This window comes from Crassostrea angulata, chromosome 8 (genome assembly GCF_025612915.1).
Source record: "Crassostrea angulata isolate pt1a10 chromosome 8, ASM2561291v2, whole genome shotgun sequence".
Lineage (NCBI taxonomy): Eukaryota > Metazoa > Mollusca > Bivalvia > Ostreida > Ostreidae > Magallana > Magallana angulata.
In genome coordinates this window covers 7,447,695-7,455,444 of record NC_069118.1, presented here as the reverse complement: position 1 = coordinate 7,455,444, position 7,750 = coordinate 7,447,695, and the positions used below count along the sequence as shown (strand labels likewise).

Sequence of the window (7,750 nt, the reverse complement as noted above, 5' to 3'; positions counted from 1 at the left end):
TTTTTTGTCAATCAGAAATTGGGTAAAAGTAGAATAAACATTCATTTTCAATATTTTTTATTCTCTAAAAATTTGTCATTTTACTTAAATGTACCAAACACATGAAAATTAGGTACTATTCTATCATTAATTCAGCATTTTGTTGTTGCTGCAAAATAGTCACTATCTATGAAAAGAAATAGAAATATTTATTGTTCACCTAGTTTTACCCTTGCCATTCATATTGATAGGTCTAATTGCCGGAAAATGTCTCTAAATATACTTTTACCCAGAAAACAATTAAACGTTAACCTTAATGAAGTGTATCAATTTTCTAATTCATAAAATTCAATTGATAAATTTTTGACTTAATAAATCTATAATTAAAAACATATCCAGTCTGATTACATGCAAAATCGTCCCCTTCTCCTTCCACTCACCAGGGACTCTGACGAATGTAAGGAGAAGAGGGGATGATTTTAAATTAAATTTAAATTAAATTAAAATTTAATGGGGGGGGGGGGTCGTTCCTTTCTGTCCTCAAGCACTTGTATGCAAATTAATAAAAAGTGATTGATAATATTCCTCTATTCCTCAAATGAAGTTTCTTCAGGTGAAATAAATGATAAAAAACATCATATCGATATCGACATAATGGTTCTGCATATTTATGGTCTTTGGTATTAGGCTCAAATCTTTTCTCTGCTTTGACTGCTTAGACTGCATATAAGATGCAAGTCAGTACAAACACCTTGAAAAAAAAAAACGAGATTCGCAGGTGATACCACTTCAATGATAAAAATCGGCGACATACAAAGTATCGATCTCAAAAGCAAAAGGCTTGCATGAAAGAGAATTTATCGGAGCGATACGCATCTCTCTGTAACACGAATAATTTTTATCAAATGGAATCATCAGAGCTAGCTTTTCCCCCCCAAATCTGTATCTCAGATTGGAGACATGCAGGTCATCATTTGGTAGTACATGTACTCAGTCATGGGCCGATCCAGAACATTTTTCCAAGGGGGGGGGGGGGTGTGTGCGAGGAATATTTAAGTTTTCCGGGGGGATCCAAAATATTTTCGGTATGCGTAATTTTATACTATGTAAATTTAACAAATTTAAATTTTCCAGGAGAAGGGGGGGGGGGGGGGGGTCACAACCCCCAACTCAAACCCCCGCTAGATCTGCGCATGTATACTGTAAGACGTGAGGGTGGGAAAGGGGCGGTGACTTATACTAGTAGTTTGGTAGGAAAACGCTGAAGCAAAGAGAACAACAAGATGACATTTGACCCATTGTCTGACCTTTACAGATATACATGCAATGTGAATTATGAGAGTTATGCAATTTAATATCTATAACAAGGAGAGTGTGGTAAGAACAGAACTATGTGTAGCCGGCAGTGTTATCTTCAATCCAACCTCCTCTTCGGGCAATGTCGGCGATATATGAGAGTGGTGACTACAGACCAGAACCATGAGACAAAACCCAACTCCTCGATCCAGAACGTCAAACCATTCAAAGACATACCCAAACCAAAGGGCCTGCCTTATCTTGGTACATTGCTGCAGTATAGAAAAGGTATATGATTTGCTAACACCCAATCTAATTATTATTACAGTTTGCTGTGGTCTACATAATTAAACAGTTGATTTAATTAATTCAACCCTTTTTAGGTTTAGGACTGTATTACAATTAAAGATCTTACGACAAAGTCATTTTTTCATATAATGATCTTTAATATAAAAAATATATATATTATATACATTTAACGATTCATATCAATTTTGATTTTCGTATGTTAATACTGTATTAAGTATAAACATTTAATGGCTATTGAATGATGAGAAGAAGATGGGGAAAAAGATAGCACAACAAACTGCCCATTTAGTTAAGTAAAATACAATTTAAAATTTGATATTTTTTTCCAATTAGCCTAAATATATTTGATGCTATAAAACAAGTTTACAAAAGGATAATTTTTAACTATATTCAGTTTGTAATATTTTAACAAACGATAAAAAAAAAAAATCCTAGCGTTTCGAATCCACAACCTAAAAACCCCAATTCTATTATGCCTAATGTCTGGTGTTCTATACCACTGAGCCAATTCATTCACAATACAGTGTGTTGTTTCATTAGTTGAATATAAGTGATGATTAATTCCGGCGACTTTGAAAACAACAGGGGACAATAATAGGATGTTTCACTACATGCAGGTCCCTTTCAAAGGTTCACAGTAGACAAATATCAGGATGCTCATATGTCAAGATATAAAGAATACGGCCCGATCGTCAAGGAGACCATTGCTGGTGTTACCTTTGTCCGAATCTATGACCCAGATGATGTTCGAACAGTTTTCTTGAATGAGGACAAACAACCAAACGTCTCTCCACTTCTGGTCACTACAAAACTGTATAGACAACAGAGGGGCCTCTCCCCGGGGATAGGAAACACGTGAGGTTTTATATATACATGTATGAAGAATACATTTTTTCTAATATAGCTTATAACACAAAGAAAATGCAAAAGGTTTACCATTTCCACAAACTAAAGCCATTTTGTCATGAATGACCGTTAGTTTTTAAGAGTTCATACAGAACACACTGCAGTGAACATTTTATAGACACATTACAGACAAATATATTAATAAGTGAAATTGAAGGGGAACTACCTAGAGATTTACTCCCGGTAATCAGGTTTCAGACCACTATTCAAGATAAAGTAATGCTAGTTAATACAGAAACCAACTTCTGAATTATGTTAGGATCAACGTTTTTATTGTATATTGAAAACATAGATATGATTATTATAGGAATGGGGACTAGTGGTACAGGTTAAGGAGCGCTGTACAGAAGATGATGGTCAGACCAAAAGCGGTCACCGTTTATCTCCCCTTAGTAGACGAAGTCGCTGAGGATTTCATTGCACGACTGAAGAAAATTCGGAACGACGCTGGGGCAGTAGAGGGCTTTAGATGGGAAGCGGCAAAGTGGAATCTAGAATGTAGGTTGACATTTTTCGCAATTTTATATAAAAATTTATATTGAAAGTTTTATCTTTATAGAGAGAGAGAGAGAGAGAGAGAGAGGTAGAGAGAGAGAGGTGCAATTCATATATAAAATATCGGGTATTCTACTACAGTTAATTGCCGAGATCAAAGAGATGCCGCGGACATTATTATCCAATATACCACGAACGTCATCAGTAAATTATCAGATCAGAAATACCTATTTGTCTCGCACTGATCATGAAAGTACAACTTCGAACTGTTTTTAAAACCATGTCAATTTCACGTGTTAGTTCCAGTCAAAACGATGTGTATTGCCTCAACTGTTTATTTTTAAGAGATCAATGCGGCTGTTCCTAGGACCTCCCCACCACATTTTCACTGCGTGTTTTTACATAAAATATATAACGTGTAGTAGTAGTATTAAATTGCCCTTAAAATAGTAGGAACATGATTCAAAGATATTTCATAAATAAGTGAAGAGCATTAAAAATCCAAAAAAAATTCTGTCGTCTGCATGTGATTCCTTTGATCGATACACATGTAAACATTACTAACAAAACCGTTAGGGTTACACGGAACAGCCGTCAAAATGACCTAGATCGTCTCTCTATAGGAGAAACGATCTGTAGAAATACTGGGCTCTTAGTAGAATAGAAATAAAGTTCTTGTTATCGTGAATGTTGCAGGATAACCTCCTCGGTCTCGAAATGTTGTTTGAAATATAAAAGCCTCGTCTAACGCCTCGGCTTTTATATTTCAAAACAACATTTCTCGACCTCGGAGGTTATTCTGCAACATTCACGAAAACTCGTACTTTATTTCTTATAATAAGTATATGCCATCAGTCTCCGAGCAATTTGATGTATTTTCATTGACAGCCTCTGGTATGACCTGTTTTGAGACTCGCCTTGGTTGTCTCGTGGACCCGCCTACCTCTCACATTATGCGCATGATCCACAGCAATCATGACATATTTGATGTGTCTGCAAAGATTAACTTTTCCGTGCCTTTCCATAAAGTCTTCACTACAAGGCTTTGGCTAAAACTTCTTGACGCAGAAGACTATTTCTTTGGGTAATATATATTTTGAGGCTTTAATAGTTAGAGCTGTCTTTGTTTAACAAGAGTGTTGATACATTTATCTTCTTAATTTGCAAACAAAACAAAAATGCGTCGGAGGAAACGGAAAGTCTAATACAACAATCACTTTGATAGTGTATTCCTCTAAATATTGATTTTGTACTTTCAAAAAGATATTCTGAAAATACGCAAAAACGCCAAAATAATTTGGCGTTCGGATTAGGTTTTATTAATGCTGAAAATGACAATTTTGAAAAATGACAACATTGTGGCATATTTCAGACACGGTCAGATACTAGTTGACGAGACGGTAGCAAAAATTAGCGATCTACAGAAAGAAGGAAAGCTAAAGGATGGACAGTTTAACTTCCTGTTATATCTATTGTCTAAAAAGGAGCTGTCCTTTAAAGATGTCAGCATTATAACCCTGTCTCTATATGGGGATGGACTAAATTCAGTAAGGACCGACTACCTGTGTATGGCCCGTCAAAAGTTGCAATATTCTATTATTCTCATTAATTAATACCGGTAATACTACCGACTTGTTTTGAACATTTTTAGATGTTTTGATAAAAATTTTTTTATCGTTTTCATTTAACAAATATGCATATTACAATTGTACTACACCATATTATTGTCATAATAACATAATGCAGAATTTTTTGATCGAGTAATAAACCAAGTTGAAACTTTAAAAAAAAAATGTTTTTTCAGAAACTTGAGGATTCTTTGACTTGACATACGTTTATAAAGAAAAATATTTGTACCCAGCTTATCGCTCGAGGCATAAAAATGACACTAATATTATACGTACTTGTAAGTTGGCCCACTTTTTCATTTATATTAAACCATTTTGATAATGCATATTGCATGATTTTCATTTGTATTTATACAGTCATTTATTTATTTATTTCATCTGTATTATACATTTATAATAATATATTTTGTTTTTATATGTACTATGCACCTTTTTTTTCATTTTACAATAAGATACTAATACATAATGTACTTTATAACGAAATGAAACAGAACAATAATGAATGGAAATATATTGAATGGAAAACTAGAAAATAAAGAATACAGATGGGAGTTTTTGCCAAACAAATTGAAATGTATCCAAATAGAAATGAAAAATTACACAATATACAGATAAGGAATAAGACAAAATAAATTCAAAAGATACATAATATATGAATATTACATTTATCAGTGCAAATAAAAAAATCGAGTATTAATATATATGTATTACATTTCACTTCATACTTGTGAAAAGATACTATATAGAAGTTGATATTGGTTAGATTTATTGTATTGTTTGGATTGAACATGGGCCATTGAATTATTACCACTTAAAGTATACATTATATAAATTAAAGTAAAATATACAGAACATATCATTTTTAGACTGTACCAACACTAATATTTGCCATGTACTGTTTGGCCAAAAACCCCGAGGTCCAACAGAAGGCTTATGAAGAAATCCAAGAGGTTCTGAAGGATGATGAACCTATCACAGGGGAACACATTACCAGAATGCCATACCTCAAAGCATGTGTCAAGGAGTCACAAAGGTTATTAAGCAAATTTTCAGCTACACTGTCCAGAAGTAGCTTATACGTAAATGTGCAATGTACAATGTGCGATGTACCGCAATATTTAATGAAGCAATTACATAAAGTATTTTGAAACAGAGAGTAATTTCAAACCTAGAGTACTTTTGAACCTAGAGTACATTTTTCTTGAATCGTAACATGTAATAGTACTGCTTTCATGACTTATGACATAGGCTATACATGTATACCGGTATTTGATTTAATTCTAAAGACTAACAATTATTGAACACACACTGTTTTACTAAAAGGCGAAAAAAAAACCCACAAACAACTGAAAGATATTACTTGAAGAGATCAACAAGATCAAGAATTGTATTTAAGTTGGTTTTAACAAATTCAGGATCATGCCAATTGGACTTGAAAAGAAAAGAATATTGAAAAAAGACCTGATTCTTGGCGGCTACCTTGTACCAGAAGGGGTGAGCGTATTGTTAACAACTACATGTATAATGAAATAATAAAAAAGAAACTGTTTTTGGATGATGTTTTCATTAAGATAACGTTCAGTGCATCACCAGTATTGAATGCTTTGGATGAATTTCATGCAAGAATAAAAGTATATTTTAAATTGAAGTTTGCCAAAATTAATTAAGATTTAAAATAAATACCGGATGTTTGGACTGGTCACTATAACCGCGGACGTAAAGCCTTCCCGTACTGTCTTTCCTGACATGGCTCTGAATGACACTTTCCTACTACTTGTGAATCTCTATCAACACCAAGGCACTATAAATTTGTTTCATCCAGTAAATAAACCGCTCTGTAGTTATAATTAATTTATTTCTATATCTTGAAACATGATACATGTATTTGAAATTAGCAAACATTGCAATTTCCCAGAGTGTACATTGTCGATATTTGTACAATAGGGCTTTTTCAGCCCTATCAATATTTTTACCTTCATATGTCACTTTCTCCTTCGTACATGTATGTCACAAGTTGTTGCCCTCATGTTTGCCTTTGCTGTACATGGTTGTAACTTTATGTTTTCACAGACCACAGTGGAGTTGGCCCCTTATGTACACTACAAGTCCCCAGAGTATTTTGTAGAGCCAGATCGATTTCTACCCGAGCGCTGGTTGAGGGACGGATCGGCTTTGAACATCCATCCTTATGTACTCATACCGTTTGGTCATGGACCAAGAATGTGTGCAGGTTTTTTCCATTTTTTTTCCTTCTTAAACACAAGAACAGTTTATTCATGATATGGATATACAATTTATTTGATAATTATGATGAATAAAATAAAGACAATTTGTACATGTAACACACTTGGATATTTACGGTGTCGCTTTCTTGGACACAACCCATGCGCATGCCCTCCAACACTTACTGATATTTGGCAGATTGGATTAATTATTAAATTATGACATATTTACTTACCATGATTTTTAACGACTAAATCAAATCGATAAAAACTATCATTTTTTAACATGAGCACTATTTGTAGGGAGAAGGTTTGCAGAACAAGAACTTTACGTCATGTTGTCCAAGATGGTGAAGAACTTTAGTCTGGAGTACAATGGTGACCTTGACATGAAGTTCCAGATGTTGATGATTCCTGACAGGCCAGTGACCTTCACTTTCAAAGACAGACACTCGTCACAAGGCCAATGTCAGTGAACAAGAAATTACGAATAAAACAATTCTTTCTTGGTCTGGAAAAAGATCTTCGGGATCGATTCCGTTTCTTTTGCAATCAAAATTAAAAAGGATTATAGATTTATTTATTGCATGCTTTCGTCCATCTTTTGGAGTACATTGTATTATATTTTTTAAGATATTGTATAGGATTGTGCACTTTTTGAACGATATAATTAAATTTTAGAAATAGGCCTACTTGTTCTGAATTCTAATTGTTGAAGTATTTAAATGATTTTAATGTTAAATGTTTTTCTTGAATTGTTCTATTATTGCTGATACATGTTTAATATTTTTAAGCACAGATTAGTTAGATTTACCAATGTATGTTACAAGCATTATTTTTATACAATAAAATCTAAGAAAGTTGGTAATTGTTATCTTTCTGTTATCTACACTTTAAACAACACAATTACCTGTT

At 33.6% G+C, this 7,750-nt stretch overlaps 1 pseudogene; it reads left to right on the top strand.

Moving 5' to 3' along the window:
* Positions 1-1,313: 1,313 nt before the first annotated feature.
* Positions 1,314-7,737, top strand: LOC128157709 (probable cytochrome P450 CYP44; annotated as a pseudogene).
* The last annotated feature ends 13 nt before the right edge of the window (positions 7,738-7,750 follow it).